This window comes from Ochlerotatus camptorhynchus, unplaced genomic scaffold (genome assembly GCF_037179485.1).
Source record: "Ochlerotatus camptorhynchus isolate MF236.1 unplaced genomic scaffold, CSIRO-AGI_Acam_v1.1 ptg000589l, whole genome shotgun sequence".
Lineage (NCBI taxonomy): Eukaryota > Metazoa > Arthropoda > Insecta > Diptera > Culicidae > Ochlerotatus > Ochlerotatus camptorhynchus.
The window spans coordinates 379,513-398,537 of NW_027041069.1; the positions used below are offsets into that span (position 1 = coordinate 379,513).

At 39.1% G+C, this 19,025-nt stretch overlaps 1 long non-coding RNA gene across 1 annotated transcript in view; it reads left to right on the plus strand.

Annotated features, from left to right (window-relative positions):
• LOC135713881 (uncharacterized) overlaps positions 1 to 19,010 on the plus strand; it is a 286,876-nt gene extending 267,866 nt beyond the window's left edge. The window contains exon 4 of the long non-coding RNA XR_010518787.1: positions 18,894 to 19,010. This is a non-coding gene — a long non-coding RNA (uncharacterized LOC135713881). The remainder of the gene's footprint in view (positions 1 to 18,893) is intronic.
• The last annotated feature ends 15 nt before the right edge of the window (positions 19,011 to 19,025 follow it).

The following is a 19,025-nucleotide window of genomic DNA, read 5'->3' on the forward strand; positions in this document are numbered from 1 at the left end:
TTGAGAAACTACTGGAGAAAATTTAAAGAAAGTTTCGGGAAAACTTGGATGACACATCCAGAGGAAGTCAGAAAGGTTTCTGAAATCGGAAGAAATTTCCCGGAGAAGCCATTTAAAGGAGAAACTATTCTTCGATACAATCGATGTAAATATTTACATTATTTGACAAATCTCAGGTAACACTAGTTTACAAAACAACATAAAAAGAGTGAACTTTAGTGGTTGACCAACGTTTCTAATGCAAAATCCTACGCTGAATTCAATGCCGCGGTCAGAAAAAATTAAAGTAGAGCCATTTTTGAGATATACAAAAATTTTGATTTTTTGAATTTTGGACAAAAGTACGATTACTAAAATATCAATATCTTTGGAACAAGTGCACCAATTTTAAATCTTTTTTTATGAAAATGAAGCTAAATAAATTTGCTATCGTTAAAATATTATGTCTAAATTAAAAATTTAATTTTGAAGTCATTTAAAAATTTACAGCATTTTTTTTTATTTTTCCTGCGAATTTTCCATAAAAATCTTGTTTTAATCAACATTTTTAATGGGATAGAAAGATTCAAAAAATCATTCCATAATTTATTCTTAAATTCCATTAAAAACTGGAGAAAATGAGCCTTTAATGGATAAAATCGGTTGGAAATTGTCGAAGTTATGAAATTTTTTGTAAAATCATGGAAATTGAATGTTCCAAGATTGGCCGTTGTCCCGCTCCTAGGTTCATGCACCACTTCCAGTAAGCCTTTCTGCGGACGTGTACGCATACGGTGCATTTCACTAACACTACCAGCTGTCACGCAAAATTAAATGGGATATTTTCAACAATATAATTTACGCTAGTGTTTGTGAGACCGCTCGGCGAGAACCTAACGCAACCAACTCAATTTGACAGCTTTCTTTCTTTAACATTGCTTAACGATGTATACGACAAAACGTGAATTCAAGTGTAAAAATGATCCTCAAAAGTTTTGTTACGCGTGTGGCAACTATATATTTACAAAATCGGTCAATTTCACTGCTTCGTTGCAAACTGCATACAGGCTTTATTTTAAAATTGATCCTGGAGACTTTGACGAACCGTGGATTCCAAAAGTATTATGTAGTTCGTGCAAAACGTGCTTGGCTAGGTGGATGTCAGGCGCAAGGTAAATTGATTTTTTGAATAACTTTCATATAAACAATTTATGTACAGCAGGGTAGTGCTTTGTTCTTTCCTGATCGACATTATCTTACTTCATCTATTTTTGATAAGTGTTAATGTCTTACTTACTAACTCACTTATTTGTTATCTGTCAGTCGCTATTTGTCCTTTGACATGCCCACCATATGGCGTCGACCGTTTTGTCATGCAACGGATTGTTATTTCTGCTTGACAAAAGTTAAGCAACAAGGACGTCACAAAACAGTTGAGTATCCACAAGTGGCTTCTATGACAAAACCTGTTCCACATTCAAGTTCGGTCCCGTATCCTGTTTATCCAAAGCGGAAACGAGCGCCCTCTGTTGAATTGACCGTTACAAAAAGTGAGGAGGAATTCAAGGAGGAATGCGAGGAAGACTTCGAGGTGGAATTGGAAAGAAACCCAAAACTGTTTACACAATCCGAATTTAATGATTTGGTGCGAGATCTCGACTTATCGAAGGAGAAATCCGAATTGCTGGCATCACGCTTGAAAGAACACAACATGCTGAGCAAGGAGGTCAAAATTTCTTGTCACAGGAATCGTCACAAGAAATTTGACAAATATTATTCTACAAAGGACAAGGCATGTTTTTGCCATGACGTAAACGGCTTGTTTGAAGAGTTTGGTGAGCCATATGATCCAGCTGAATGGCGTTTATTCATCGATAGCAGCAAGTTGAGCTTGAAAGCCGTTTTACTGCATCAAGGGAATGAGAAACCTTCTATTCCATTAGCTCATGCCGTTAATATGAAGGAAACGTATGAATCAATGGCTCTATTGCTCAATTTGATAAATTACAATCAATACAATTGGAAAATTTGTTCCGATCTTAAAGTGGTTGCCATGTTGACTGGCTGGATTGCAACAGGGATACACAAAATATATGTGTTTTTTGTGTAAATGGGACAGTCGAGCTCGTAAGGAACACTACGTCCGAAAAGATTGGCCAAAACGGGATAATTTCACAATTGGTAAAGACAACGTTAAAAATGATCCTCTTGTGGTAAAAGAACGCATAATACTTCCACCACTACATATAAAACTTGGGCTATTCAAAAATTTCGTCAAAGCGTTGCAAAAAGAAGGGCCGGCATTCCAGTACTTGAAATCAGTATTTCCAAATTTATCTGACGCAAAGATTAAGGAAGGTGTATTTGTTGGCCCACAGATCAAAAAACTGCTCAATGATTCCGCATTCAATACAGTTTTGACACCAGATGAGGAAGAAGCGTGGAAATCGTGCCAGCGTGTTGTCACAACCTTTTTAGGAAATTTCAGAAGCCCAGATTATGAGGAAGCTCTCGATGAATTGCTCAAAAATTATGAGAAAATAGGTATAAATCAAAAATATTGTGTTTGTTACATATAATTAATTTCAAATCCTTTTATTTCACTGAACACAGGTGTGAATATGTCTTTGAAGATACATTTCCTCCATTCTCACATGGATTTTTTCCCGGAAAATCTTGGTGACGAGAGTGATGAGCACGGCGAACGTTTTCACCAACAAATGAAGATGATGGAACGTCGTTACCAAGGGTTTTGGGATGAAGCAATGATGGCTAACTATTGTTGGTTTCTGATTCGAGAAACAAGTTCAAATCATCGAACACAAATTCATTCGATTCTCAATCATTTTTAATAAAACCTAAATAAATTTCTTTTGTATCAACTCGGTTTTAAATCCTGATATGCCTTAATCAAATTGATATGTAGAGAAAAGAATCTCCCATGAAAACTTTACATGCGATTTGGATGCTTACAACGACACCTAGAAAAGGAACTCTAAAGCTGTTGTATTTCAGCAACATTTTTAAGTGTTTTACAAAAATGCTCATAACTTCGACAATTTCCAACCGATTTCATCCATTAAAGGCTCATTTTCTCCGGTTTTGAATGGACTTTAAGAATAAATTATGGGATATTTTTTTGAATCTTTTTTTCCCATTAAAAATTTTGATTAAAACAAGATTTTTATGGAAAATTCGCAGGAAAAATAAAAAAAAATGCTGTAAATTTTTAAATGACTTCAAAATTAAATTTTTAATTAAGACAAAATATTCCAGTGAACGATAGCAAATTTATTTAGCTTCATTTTCATAAAAAAAAGATTTAAAATCTAGTTCCAAAGATATTGACATTTTAGTAATCGTACTTTTGTCCAAAATTCAAAAAATCAAAATTTTTGTATATCTCAAAAATGGCTCTACTTTAATTTTTTCTGACCACGGCATTGAATTCAGCGTAGGATTTTGCATTGGAAATGATCATCACCTTACCGAGTTCAAAAATGCTGTAAACTAGTGTAATCATGACAGCAGTTGGTCTCTTTTCTTCATTCATATTGTTTTCAATAATCAAACGTCATGATTAGCTGGGTTTTGTCAAAAAAGGTAAATATTTACGTTGTTTGTACCATAGAATAAGGAATAAGGCTTCTTACTCTTTTATCTTTATCTATATCTATATCTACCTCTATCTTACGCACTTCAAATCGGCCAATTACGAGCTGGTTCGCGTTTGACAGAAAAGTGGTTGGTTTTCGCCCTCCTCTTCCTCTTAGGGAAAAACCTTTCAATAGAAGCTCATGAAGAAACTTCCAGAGGAAGACGAAACAAACTGCTAGAATAATTTGATAGATACTTTCGGAAGGAAGTTTAAAGGACCTTCCTGAAGACGCTGGAAAAAACTTCCTGAGGTGGTTCGGAAAAAAGTCTGAAACTTCTTCCGGTGGACTTCAGGTCAGTCGAAAAAAAAAACTTCTAGGGGAAGTTGGGAAAAGGTTCCGGAAAAAACTGTTTTCATGGGGATGTTAAAAGAAATTAATGGTGGAAATCGGTAGAATCTTCGACGGAAAGTTAGTACAATATTCCGGGGAAGTAGGAAAAAACTGGGAGGAGAAGAAGGCAGGACCTTTCAATCGAAGCCAGAAGAAACTTCCGTGGGAAGTTTTTTTTTCCTTGATTTGTTTTCCGTCGATCTTGTTTTCCGTGCTGAGCACCACTGCTACCGACGCCAGGAAGCCAGCTCCCACACCTGGACCCTACCTATCGACCCATCAACTCATAGACCGGGGACCAACGGCTTTACTTCCCTTCCGAAGGAAGGCGTGATCAGAGATGTTATGCCTCAGAACATCCCGGCGGAGCCGACTGGGATTGAACCCAGGCCTGATGGGGTGAGAGGTAATCACGCTTACCACTACTCCACCGGCACCGCTTTCCGAGGGAAGTTGAATTGGAAAATAACTTCCCCGGTAAGGAGAAAGAACATTGAAGGGTAAAGTTGGAACAAGTTTCCAAAGCAAGTAATAAACTTCAGTATTTAAAAAAAAAATTACATTCTGATGGACCTTTCTGTTCACATAAAATATAAAAGCATTTCCCGATTATCAGGAACTACTGGAATGAGCCATCAGCTATTTCTCGATTCCTGGGTAGCCAAAAAAGCGAGGAAATTGAAACAATAGTCGAAAGAGTATCAAGAATAAGAAGTTTTTAAATATGAATAATTTTGTTGAGCCTTAATCCAAAGACATCATATCAAGAAGACTGACAACTTTGCCAGGATCCAAGCGACAGATACAGTAGCGCTGCACTTGAGCGAAGGTGGAAGCAACGCTTAGAAAAATGAGCAAATACACAAACCTTTCTTCTGAGGATGTAATCCTTGCTATCAAATTCATTCGAAGCATTTACCTTTGAGCGACAGATGACGCAATTGTACCTGTCTCATAGCCAGTGTTGCCAGATTGTTTTAAAGCTTATCGGTATCAAAGGTATTAAATAATAGGTATTTATCGGTATTTACTAATTATTTAATTTTATATTATTGCCGTTTTGAAAGCAAAAATTTTAACGATGGTGACGACTGGAATATGAGGGGAATTGCTTTGTTTTACGGCTTTCTCAGTCTTAAAACACTTTTTTTTTATTTTTAATGTTTTTTATTTCAATTAAATATCATTAAATGAAACCAAAATATGGAAAATCAGCCACAACAACGATTAAACTATTGACAATAACGACAAACAATATTTTCCCTTGAAAAAAACCACAACCTAGCGCCAAAATGTCGGGCAGATTAAATTTAGGCTTTTTAGGGTAGATTACATCGTAGTCGTCGCAATGTTTTAAGACTGAGAAAGCCGGTAATCAAAGCAAAATTTTAGCTTTTGAACTATGATCGGAAAATTCCCGAAAAAAAACTCCAGGGAATGTTTGAATTAGCTTCTGAATGGAGCTGAAAAAACATCCAGAGAAAGACGAAAGAAACTCTCCTGGATGAAGTTCGAGAAGAGCTGGAAAAACCTACGGGAAACTTCCAAGACACGAATAGAGAAACTTGTGGCTAAAATTTAAATAAACTATCGGAAAAAAAATCGGATGTCACATCCAAAGGAAGCCAGAAAAGTTTCGGAAACCGTAAGTAAATTTCCAGAAGTTGCCATTTCCAGGGAAAGCCAGAAGAAGCTCGGAAAATTCTTCCAATAGAAGTCGAACAAAAAAACCTTTGGCTTAGGGTCAAACTTTCAGAAGAAGAAATTTCTGGGAGAAATAATTGAACTTCCTGGAGAAGACGAAAGAAGCTTCCTGGAGACGCTGACAGAAACTTCCTAAGGTATATTGAAAGAAACATCTGAAGAAAGTCGGAAGCCAGAGCGCTTACGGAACAGTCGAAAGAAACAAGGACATAATTCCGAGTGAAAGAGATTCCTGGGGGATGTTCTAATGATCCAGAAAATTTTCCTGATATTCAAAAAACATCCCTGAAGATTCGAAATTTCCCTGAAGTTTTCGGAACATTCCTGAAATGCAGGAATGGAAAATTCCATAATTCCTCGAAATTCCTTAAAAGTTCTTGTAATTTCCTGAAATTAGGGACTGTTTTGGAGTTCTCTGGGCATCCTTGAAGCGCTAGGAATTTCCCTGATTATAATAACACTACCGGAATATCTCTAATTATCTTAGAAGGTTTCTGGACTTTCTTGAAGATTACGAAATCTCTTAAGTGCTCTCACATTTTTTTTTGAATTTATTGTAACATTGTAACAAGTACGCTTTCCATATAGATAGTTATTTATTTGGTTATTTATTTAGTTAGTTCAGAATTCATATTTATACAATATACTCATTTAATCAAATTGCATGAAGTTTCGTTTTTTCAATTAAATTCATAAATGTGTTCAACGCCAAAGAATACCCACTCATGTTGAGTTACACTTGTCATACAAAATGAGTTCCCTGCGTTCAGATGCAAGCGCAAAATAAAATGTAACTGCCTGTTGAGCGTTCCGACGCGACCACGTCGAGAAGCGGACATCGACCCGCCAAATTTCCATTTAAAATGCGTTGACCTTTTTTCCGTTCGGCTTTGTGCCCTCCCCCTGAATTTCGGAGAGAAATTGTCTGGATGCTTGAACAGCTCGTTGGAAAGAGATACTGCGAAGCCCTAACAATCAGGTGCATAATTGCGAGAATTTTGGCGTTCGTGAAGTTGGACTTCGTTCAATTCCATGATTCCTGGGCAAAGTTATGTACTAGCGGCTAACTGAGGAATGTCCTAGCTGGAATCGTTCAATTCGAATCGACTTGTGGAAGAGGCAAGAGTGGTCAGTTTTCTTATCGTGTCGTGGTGTGTTTAATCAGGTAGTTAAGGACATGAGAATCCCTAGTAGGATTGTTAAAACATTTCCCTTTCCTTTAGAGACAAGTTAGGCAAACTCTAGCTAGTGCAGTGCAGTGGGCGGCAAAGTGTGTGGATTAAGAAGTTCATTTTACCTCATAATTAAAATCATAATTAGTAATTCCTAGACTACAAAATAGGTCGCCTTACTAGCGTGCGCGTGTGTTATCCCCATAGGTTCGTGGCAGCGAAAGCCATTTGCCGACACACCACCTTTCGTGAGAAACCGCTTTTGACCCCACCTGTCGACTTCGGAGTATCCCCGAGGCACACGTGGTCGGAAGAGGTCGCGTCCGTTAATCTACGCGACCTGGACAGGCAGGCCAAACGAAACCGTCATCGGTATCTGTCGGAACACCGAACAACCAACGCAACACGTGGTCGTGGGTACGGACGAACGAACGCACGTGCCGCGTTCCCGCGTAAGCTCGCGCTTCCGGTGAGTGAGACCAATCAGCATCGTATGATCGCATCCGCGATAGTTTCTAGGCCGAAGTAGTGCGTACGCAGCTTCGGTACCGCGCGCCGCCGTCTCCTCATCAAGCTGTAGTGACATAAACCACAGGAGTGGAACTTCGGATCGGAAAGTGGCTCCACTTGTCATTTGCAAACACTAGCGCATCTAGCGGTAGAAGGCATCTTCTGCCTGTAGTTAAGATAGGCAGCATCCTATGATAGTGTGAGTGCACATAGAAAGCCCGTGTGGAACGCTACCACAATACATCGCTTGTTGAGCAGAAAAACGAAGCACCTTTTGATTCACCGATTTGTTTGCACTTCCCCTTCTGTTCTGTGCATAAACCCTAGGTAGTCAATTGTGAGTACATGCATGTAACCGAACGAAAGTCCGTGAGAGTCTCACTGAATGGGTTAACCAGTGAAAACCCGAAGCACCAGAAGAACATGAATGGTTAGGAGGACACACGCTGAACACACGTCTGGGATATAGCATTGGTAGTGCACACTAAAGGATAGGAAAGAGGAGGGGAAAGAGGAGAGGAAAGGGAAGGGAAGATAAAGGCCTACGCAAGCAGACATGTAGAGAGCAAACAATACACAAACGAATGTACCGATCGGAAAAGCTTGTTTTATTCGAGTGGAACTTTGGGTGTCGAGATGAGCTTAGGAAAAGGGCAACAATTGTGATGTTCCCTAAATAAATACCGTTGAACACCCAATTACATGGTTTTCTTATGATAGCGTACTAGGAAAAGTTCTCAGGTTTTAACGTTTTCGGGGGTTTCCATGTCGTTCCGTTCGCTTTGGTAGTTTACTGGGATGATCAGCCCGATTCTGATCTCTGGCGTCCCTCGAATCTTAACAGGTGGTACGATAGATCGTTCTGGTTAGGCCCGTGATGAAAATCCCGCTCACGTGACTTCTGTTCTGGACAAATTGTTGTTCTTGTGCACCTGTAATGTTTAGGGACTTCGCGGGAAATCTTCTGGGGCGAATCTTTCCCGCAGCCAGTCAGCATTCTCCTCGTATTCGGGAAACATCGACCCAATCCTCAGGAAGGTCTCAGGCCGAGCAAACCTGCAATCTGCTGGGTGGTCTCCCTTTGGGAGTGGCGCTTAAACCACCCATGTTGTGAACGGAAAGCTCGACAGGCTGGCGGGTTACAACATCAGCATTGAAGTTCTCTGATCTTCTAGATTTTTTAATTTTTAAAAGTTATCGACACTGCCATTAAAAAGCGCTTCCCATGAAATGTTCTTACAATGATCTAATTTAAATGTAACTAAATGTTTCCTAAATTTGCATGAACATTGCTGAAGTTTTCGGAAATTGCCTGAGTTTCTCGGAACTCCTTTATTAGCAATTTCATTGCAATTAATTGATCTGTCCTGGTGTTCTCTGAGCTTCACTAAAGTTCCTGAAAACCATTAAATTTCCCTGAAGTTCTTTGGACTTGTGAAGTTTCTAAAATATTTATATTGTTTCCTTAATTTTAACAGAAGTTAATGAAACTGTCTTTAATTTATCGAAACTTACACAAAAGTCTGGACTTTTCTGAAGTTTCAGAACTTCTTAAATGTGCCTGCAGCTAGTGTGCAGCATCTTTGAAAAAATGGGAGAAAATTCCGGGGAAAGATGGACAAAACTTCAGGAAGTTTAAAAATGAATAATAACTTCCGGAAGTTAAATAATGTTTAAAAAATATTTTTCGATTGCCCAGGAATAACTGGAAAGAGCCATCGACTATTTCTCGATTGATGGGTAGCCAAAAACGTGGGGAAATACAAACATTAGTCGAAAGAGTATCAAACATAAGGCATCTTTAGAGATGATTTTTTATAATTTTGAAGGAATAAAGATATAAAAGATATTCACACAAATTTTGTCCGAAATTCGAGCGCGGGCAGGCAATAATAGTTTTGATTATTAAAAAAAAAAACGCTATATATTGGTATAAAGTTTTAAAAATCGGTATTCTGAGGAACCTTATCTGTATATCGGTATCTAGTTTGAAAATCGGTATATCTGGCAACGCTGCTCTGCATCTCCACACGTTTCACGGGAGGGATAGTTGTGTTAGTGAGTTGGGCTACTTTTAGATCAGGAATGACTGCGGTAAGTGATGCGATCGGTTAAAGCAGAATATTTTTTCATTAAAATTTGTTGTGGATAGAACGAGGTATAGTGACAAATCAGTGCCAACATTTCAAAGGGGCGTAATTGCTTTTGTAAACAATGACTTTAGTCGTCAATTTCTCGCGAATGAAATCTTACCTCTCCTTAATAACAATGCTATCTGGTAGAGGAAACATTCCTGTACCTGGTGGTGTCATTATGTTTCATGAGTGAGCTTTAGTTCGCGAGAAATCGACGGCTAAAGCCATTGTTTACAAATGCAATTACGCCCCTTTGAAATGTTGGCACTGAAATGTGAAAATTGTTACAAATTCCAATTCCGGCAAAATTTACGTAAATCTAAATTCATACATGGTTTTGTGTTATGGGCCATTCGTTAATTTCGCAAGCAATTAGGGAGGAGGGGGAATTTGAAATTTACTTACGTTTTATTTCATGAGAGGGAGGTGGTTTCAGAAATTTCTCACGGAAGCATGAACAGATCATAAGTAAATAATTACCGAACATCAGCACGGCTTCGTGAGGAAACGCTCTACAACAACCAACTTAATGGTGGTTGTCAACTCGCTGATCAACTCCATTGAAAAACGACGTCAAGCTGATGCGATCTACGTGGACTTCAGTAAGACGTTCGATAGGGTTCTACGTGTGCTTGCAGTGGACAAAATGAGGTGTATGGGATTACCTAATTGGGCCACGAAGTGGCTACAGTCTTACTTAACTGACCGCTCAGCCTATGTGAGCATTGACGGTGTTAATTCGTCTAGTTTCTAGATACCCTCTGGTGTTCCCCAAGGTAGCCATTTGGGGCCTTTTATTTTCATCCTGTTCGTGAGCGATCTGTGTAGTCGACTGTGTTCTTCAAAACTTATGTTCGCCGATGTATTAAAGATCTTTCGTACAATTAAGTCAAGACTTGACTGTTGCGCACTCCAGAAGGATATTGATTCCCTTTTGCGCTGGTGTACATTGAACGGTATGCAGGTTAATGTCACAAAATGCTACGCAATATCTTTTAGCCGTTCACGCGAGCCCTTACGACATGACTATAGGATAGGACTCAGTGGTTTGCTCTTCATTTCTTCAGTTTAGGATTTGGGTGTTATCATCGACTCTAAAGTCAGATTCAATGAGCACATCTCCATTGTTAAAAGCGGTCAGACGGACCACTTCGCTAAGCCCTCGATCCCTGGTCTAGCCAACGGGGATCACTGAGGGTGGGTTCTACAACAACCTCTTTTTTACTGGCTTTAGCTCGAGCATGAAAGAGGAACCTTCAGGGTCGGCTGTAGGTAGGATTGTTCGATCAAGGAATTGAAAGCACTTTCTCTCTTGTTAATTAGCTTTTTATTTCGACTTACTGTGTGTGTGTGTATGTGGGTAGTGTCTCACGATGCGGCCGGATGCAAGCACGAAATGCGGGAAGGTCGCCTTTGTCTTGACGCTCGGGGTAATGCCTACGCCGAATCCAAGAGGGACGGATCGTACGCCGGATTGGCGGATCACACTCCTTCAGACGTCGGCGCTGGAAGTCCAATCGCACGCCGGAATGGTGGATAACTTTCTGGACAATTCAGGCGATTAATAATGGGTCCTAAGGAAAGAACGTCCCAGGGTGGGTATTAGGAGGGCTACCGGGTATTTTTTTACTTTATTCTGTTTTGTGCTATGTCCTTTTACTCCATACCTGATTCCTATTTAACTTCCAAATCAAATTTGGTAACGGTGATTTCAAATAAACTTCTTTATCTCTGATTTTTTTTATGGAGGATAGCAAACTTAACGCTTCGAAGCTTTGGATAAGAAAGACGCTTATCAAGTTATTACCCGGTAGCTTGACCCTCCTTTTTCCATACCCTTTGTTCATGTTCCCTTTTTGACGTGTCCAGTCCCGGTATCTGTGGCAACTCTTGTTTTCCCTTTTTGGCTCACTTCATACCGTTGTGTAGTGTGTGTTGTGGTGTGAAGTGTGTTAACAAATTATGTCCTTATTATTAGCTACTCCGGAGTATTTATCAATTTGTAGCATTAACATGTACTAACATTTATAATTATTTACTTTACTAACCTACTAACAAACAAACATTTAATTAATATGTTACAAAATCTAGGTTAAATAATCTCAACAGTAACACCATGATAACTTCTAAAGCATTCGCCACATTAGGTTTCTTGAAACGAAACACAAACGCATTCCAGGACATCTACGCGCTGAAATCACTATACTGTGCTCTCGTCCGCAGTCTTCTAGAGTATGCTGTTGTTGTTTGGATTGCTTAACGGTGACGTGGATTGCAACTCTCTTGTGAGCCAAATCTACATCAATGCTCCTCAAAGAGTTCTACGTAGTTACACGCTTCTGTGGCAACCTACCCATCGGACCAACTATGGATTCAACGAACCGTGGACTTTCTGCTGTCGTGTGTTTAATGAAACGTTTGATGTATATGATTTTAACATTAGTAAGTCTACTTACAGACATAGAATTCGACACCTAGCCTAGAAAATATTTGTACAACATTATGTTGAAGATTTAATTAAATAAATAAATAAATAAATTCGATGTAAGGGTGGAGGGGACTTCGCATTATAGTACTAAGTCATAAAATGGGTAAAGGGGAGAGTGGTTGAAAATTAAAAAAAAAACAGCTTCCCTAATTACCAAATGATTCCTAAATCTAAACAGCAAAACTGAGTACATGGGTACCACGTCAAGCACTTAAGAATTAAATTGAGGCATCTATTTTTACATTCATCGTCAAACCACACATCACATGCTAGTGAAAAGCACAGCACTGGAAGTCACGATTTACTCAATGGAAATTCTCAAAATCAACTGTTCCAACCATATGCTAATACTGACGAGCAGCTCCATTATTTCCATGCTTCATGCTCCTGCTCGCAAAGCATGTCTTCCAACGGCAGTCGATCAGATTTCAAAAGATGAATATTGTTTCCCCATGTGAATGACGGCTGCTTTTTTCTACTACAATGTTGAACAAGAATAAACCTAGTTTTTCACTCTGTCTCAAGGGTAGCAAAGTGAAAACATTCAAGAAGCTTTCCACTATAGCTTTAGTAGATACCCACATCATACACACACACTCCAACGAACGGAAGCTTTCATGACTCTCCAGTTGTGGCGTGGTGTGTGCACGAGAAATATGTGGCAGTAAACAACAGCGGAAGCCGGTGCACAGTGGCACGAATATGAATAAAGACGGTCAAAAATATTTTCTACCCTTTTTCGACGTTTTAGAGACTGGGTGTCTTGGGAGAAGTGGCTCAAAATTATAACTCGCATCTTTTGAAATACACACCTGAATAATCTTTAAGCTAGTATTACACATCCAAATTCTAACTTTTTCCAGTTACGAGATAATGGTTGCAAAGTTGCAGAGCAGTTGATTTCATGAACATTTGCTAAAGACACCAAATTTCTACATCATAACTCTGTAGAGCTATAATAGATTTTCTTTTAAGACTACCTTAATATTGGTTTTTTAAGTTAATTAGTGCTTTTTTCAAATTTGATCAATTTATCATGTTCTAAGAAATTGTTGGCATCATTAAAATATACAACTTTGCTGAATACACCAATGCTTTTCATTGACATCCATGTGATATACAGCCCATCAAGCGTTTTTGTGACGTCATATTCAACGGCTCGAAAAGAGGGTGGGCGGGCCCTGATGTAGTCGAAAACTGATTGTATTTGGAAGATCACCTTATAAAATAGTACTCCTAAAAATTTGAGCTTTGGGTACCGAGGGGTACCTAGTCAAATCTCGTTTATATATATATTTAGTACAAGTTATAAACCAATGTGTGCTACGAGTGTGCTACTTACTCATGATAAAATTTACAACATACTATACACGTAACGCATTATCTTGAAATGTAATCAATGGATTTGTTCATCAACTGCATATTCTGAACTTTGATATTTTGAGTATGCCAATATTGAAAAAAATATGTTCTAATTACTCCTTACCTGACTATCTTCGATAATATTTGACATGACGATTTCCATGAATCTGCTCCGCCCACACTTTGAACAATTCCATCGGACAAAGATTGAACGAATTCATTTTGAACCACAACTTCAATACAAGTTGTTCGTGAAAAAAATCACACCTAGATAATTAAATAAACTTTATCGCTCTTTGCTATCGCCAAAACGTCAAGCGCAAAATAGTCATCTGCAGCAGCGTTCAGCGATGTGCACGCGGAAGTTTCAAACATCTGTTGTGAAGTCACGTTCCATGTTCTGAAAAGAGGGTGGGGTGGGTAGGTCCAAAGTTGGAACCCTTTAGAACCGTAGTCAGAATTTTATCATTTATTCTAGTTTTCTTGAAAGTTATACCGATATTTTAGTCCATATTGTAAATAATAAAGGGCAAAGAATATACCAATATTATTAGCTTGCATCATAATATTTGCAACTATCAACATATGAGTATCAATATTGCAATGAATGTACATAAAGGGTGATACGGTCAAAATTTGGTCAAGAGAAAACGCGTGTAAATCGGTGAAATCGTTTATTTAAAAAATCAAATTAAATTTCTTTTTCAAGTTCAATTAGTATAAAATGCAGGAAAAATATTCAGTTAGGCTTCCGCTTTTCCAAATCCGAATTGCCGGGCCTTACGCTTGACCCCTGCCATCAGATTTTGTACAGCCACCTTGTCCACCTTCTTCGCCGCAGAAAGCCAGTTTGCCTTGAACTGCTGCTCACCCTTAGCAGTTTTTTTGGTCTTCTTTAGGTTCCGCTTGACAATAGCCCAGTATTTCTCAATTGGGCGGAGCTCTGGCGTGTTGGGAGGGTTCTTGTCCTTGGGAACCACCTGCACGTTGTTGGCGGCGTACCACTCCATGGCCTTTTTACCGTAATGGCAAGATGCCAAATCCGGCCAAAACAGTACGGAACAACCGTGTTTCTTCAGGAAAGGCAGCAGACGTTTATTCAAACACTCTTTCACGTAAATTTCTTGGTTGACAGTCCCGGAAGCTATGAAAATGCTGCTTTTCAAGCCACAGGTACAGATGGCTTGCCAAACCAGATATTTCTTTGCGAACTTTGACAGTTTCATGTGCTTGAAAACATCTGCTACCTTTCCCCTTCCTTTTGCCGTATAAAACTCCTGTCCCGGAAGCTGCTTGTAGTCGGCTTTGACGTAGGTTTCGTCGTCCATTACCACGCAGTCAAACTTCGTCAGCATCGTCGTACAGCCTCCGGGATCGCGCTTTGGCCGTCGTATTTTGTTTATCATCGCGATTTGGAGTCACTACCTTCTTGTAAGTCGATAGTCCGGCTCGTTTTTTGGCTCGATGCACGGTTGTAGACGATACACCCAGCTTATTTGCGGCATATCGGAGAGAGAGGTTAGGGTTTCGCTTGAAACAACCGGCAACTCTCTTTGTCGTCTCAGCGGCTTCCGGTTTTCGATTTCCCCCCGATCCAGACTTCCTGGCTGTCGACAAACGTTCCCCAAACACTTTAATTACATTTGTAACGGTTGATTTGGCAACTTTTAGCGATTTTGCCAACTTTGCGTGCGAGTAGCTCGGATTTTCGCGATGCGCGAGCAAAATTTTGATACGCTGCTCTTCTTGCTTGGACGGCATTTTGACAACTGAAGAGTGAATTCCAAAATCAAAATAGGAGCAACATTCTACACACACACACACCTTCAAAATGAGGGGTGTTCAGGTTTTTTAAATGCAAAATTGAAAAAAATACGTCAAGTTGATATTGACCAAATTTTGACCATATCACCCTTTATCAATGTAGGTACACTGAAGAACAAACACATTAAGAACAAACCCATTAAATACATCTCCAGATTAAGCTTAATAATTTAAATAATTTGCCAGTTCAAACATGTGTAGGTTAAAATCATTGATTCATAGCTCCCAACGCTGAATTTTTCAGGAGCACTATTTTATAATGTAATCTTCGAAATTCAATCGGTTTTAAACCCTGCCAGGGGCCACCTACCATCTTTTCGTGCCGTTCAATATGGCGTCACAAAACCGTCCGATGGGCTGTATATAATATTGACATTTTCGAATCGAGATTTGGCTAGGTACCCCTCAGTACCCAACGCTGAAATTTTCAGAAGTACTATTTTATAAGGTAATCTTCAAAATACAACCAGTTTTAGACCCCACCAGGGCCCGCCCACCCTCTTTTCGAGCCGTTGAATATGACGTCACAAAAACGCTTGATGGGCTGTATATCACATGGATGTCAATGAAAAGCATTGGTGTATTCAGCAAAGTTGTATATTTTAATGATGCCAACAATTTCTTAGAACATGATAAATTGATCAAATTTGAAAAAAGCACTAATTAACTTAAAAACCCAATATTAAGGTAGTCTTAAAAGAAAATCTATTATAGCTCTACAGAGTTATGATGTAGAAATTTGGTGTCCTTAGCAAATGTTCATGAAATCAACTGCTCTGCAACTTTGCAACCATTATCTCGTAACTGGAAAAAGTTAGAATTTGGATGTGTAATACTAGCTTAAAGATTATTCAGGTGTGTATTTCAAAAGATGTGAGTTATAATTTTGAGCAACTTCTCCTAAGACACCCAGTCTCTAAAACGTCGAAAAAGGGTAGAAAATATTTTTGACCGTCTTTATTCATATTCGTGCCACTGTGCGGTGGCAGGAAAGCAAGTCTTGATAATGCATCGGTTTAGAGACAGGATGGCTTTGCCTAAACGATGATGCATTCCAGCGTAATGAAACCGTATTTGGGTTGGGGTTTGTGAAAGAATGCTCGAAGCCAAAAGTGTGTGAAAAAGGATTATTAGAAGCAATCTCGCCCCAGGCCACGATTGGTCTTCAATGGAATTCCTGATAGCTCCGAAGTGAGCAACAGCTTGATGGATATCAATATTCAAGCTGCCAGATGGTAGAAAGTGCGGTTGACTATTGGCATGATTCAGTCAGTTGCATGTTTCAGAAGATCAAGAAATTGCCTGTCAAGCATGTCAAAGCATCTATGGGGAATGCAATTACATACAAAGTTGAAGGCGTACAATGGAGCAGCTTCATTTCAAGAAACATTCCTTCCTAGTCTCACAATGGCTTTTGTACAGGGGCAAATTTGACTCTATATATAGTCTACAAAGTTAAAGGGTGTATTCGATAAAAATGGCAGCAGTAACTTTTTAACTATAGACTGTTCCGATAATTATAGAAACATTTTTAAAATAAATTCATTAAAACTAGTGTAAAGTTTTAGGCAATTTTATTTTTAAGTGTTGTTAATTATCATGTTTTCTTTCACACATAAATTCAATTTGCAGGATTTTATTGAGAGTAGCCGAGTTTTCTAACTTTTCCATTGACATTGCTCATAAGCTTCGCCTAAAATTTTTACCACCGCTGGTTAAACATGTTTCCTAAAACTTTGCCTTTGTCAAGTCCAGAAAGTTGCCTCAGGGCAATTTGGTGGATTCATCTATTTTGGCACATATGTGCTTTTATGATTCTTGTACCACTCTAGCGAATCCTTTAAATAGTGGCAGGAAGCAAGATCAGGCCAAAAGATTGCAGGTCTGTCATGCTACCTGATGAAGGGTAGTAGTCGGTTTTGGAGACATTCCTTCACGTAAACTTTGCCATTCATTGCGTCTGTCGTTATAAATGGTCGAGACATTTTTCTACACTGGCATTCAGGAACATCGTTTCCTTTGGGCGAAGTGTAGAACTGCGGTCCTTGCAGAGTCTGATAATCGAGTTTCACGTATGTTTCATCATCCATGATTATACAACCCGATTTTCCCTCAGCATTGAGTCATACAGCTTACGAGCTCTCGTCTTCACAAATGCAGCCTGCTGTTTGCTTCGTATTGGCTGCTTTTTTCATTTTCTGCCAAAGTACCGATCTTCTTCGCCACATCTCGCACTGATGCTGATGGACGCTCGTTTTAACTGTTATCTTCCGGTCAATTGCAGGGTCAACGGGGCCAGGTTTTCTACCACGTTTTCTTCGTACTTCTGTAATGCAGTTTGTACTGCACCAACGCTTACACCCTACTCCTTCGCCAGGTTTCTTAAGGAAAGTCCACTCACGGTACACCATTTGTGCACAATCCGTTTTATTTATCCAGGAGTAAGGCCATGCATTTACACATTTCCTCGCAAAATATTAAAAAAAACCCGAATTTATCCACCTATGGTGTAATCAGACCCTTCTTACTTATTCAAGTTTATTTATTTTATTGTCGTTATCAGTGACCAAGCCCCCCACCCCCGTGTCATCCAGTGACGCTACGCCACTGCCTGGGGGTACCCGGAATATATCCGGGTGTAGTCTATTTGGTGAGGCTACCAATCACCTTATCATCGTATTTTAATGTGATTTAATGGGTTTTAATTCAATTCATATTCAAGCAACTTCCCCGGGGTACCCGGAACATGTCCAAGTGTGTCCAATGTGGTCTGGAACACTTAACACGACTTGCATTGATCTTATTTTTGAATTCTGTAGTAATTTGATGTATCGCATGATGGTTTTGATACGTTTTTCCGTTAAATCCAGCGTGAAGGCCCATATTCACCAGATCTTATTCCAGCCATATCTCCGGTACCGGTTCACCGATTCCAAAACCGCGTTCAATGGGACCCCAAGACCTATCATTTGGCGCCGAGTTTGTCCAAATCGGTTGAGCGGTTGCTGAGAAACGTGAGCGCATTCATTTCGTTACATACACACACACATACACACATACACACACACACAGACATGTTCCGATCTCGTCGAGCTGAGTCGAATGGTATATGACACTCGGCCCTCCGGGCCTCGGATCGATAGTCGATTTTTCAAGTGATATCTATACCCTTCTTTGTAAGAAGGGTAAAAAACTGACAACACGTAAACATCAGGATGCAGCCAAAATTTTGTGAAATATTTCACGCAGTTCGAAATAACGGTTCATTGTTAGAGTATTTATAAATTATCGGAACGGTCGTTATTATACCAAATACTTTTTTCTTTTGCGTGAAAGGATTGAATTTCCGTTTGAATTTAGCTTTTTTAAGCCAAAAGAAACCGACATTTTGAAATGTAATTTTTGACCAACTATACAATATGTTGAAACATTATATTTGGCACAAATTTTGGATTGATTCCATGAGTCAATAGAAAAAAGAACAAAAGAATTTCCTTGCATAACCGTTGATTTCAGATTTTAGAATGTACATTTTTTAGACATATTGTTCTCATGAGTTTTGTTCGAAATACAGCACCATTCAGATACATTTCAATTAATTTGGTACAATAGTTAAAAACTTACAGCTGTTTATATGTGAGCCAATTCTATCGAATACACCCTTTATATATTCATCATACTAAATAATGCAAAATCTATTCATTCCATCACCGTTCTGGTCTCGTTACAGAATTTAAATTGAGCGCACTGCAAAGGACGAAACATGCCGGTCGAGTTCCGGTAGAGAGGAAGCTGAGTAATGCAGCTGGAGAGGATCCCTGCAATGAGCCGAAGAATGCCTCCGGTTTTGCTCATTCATAAT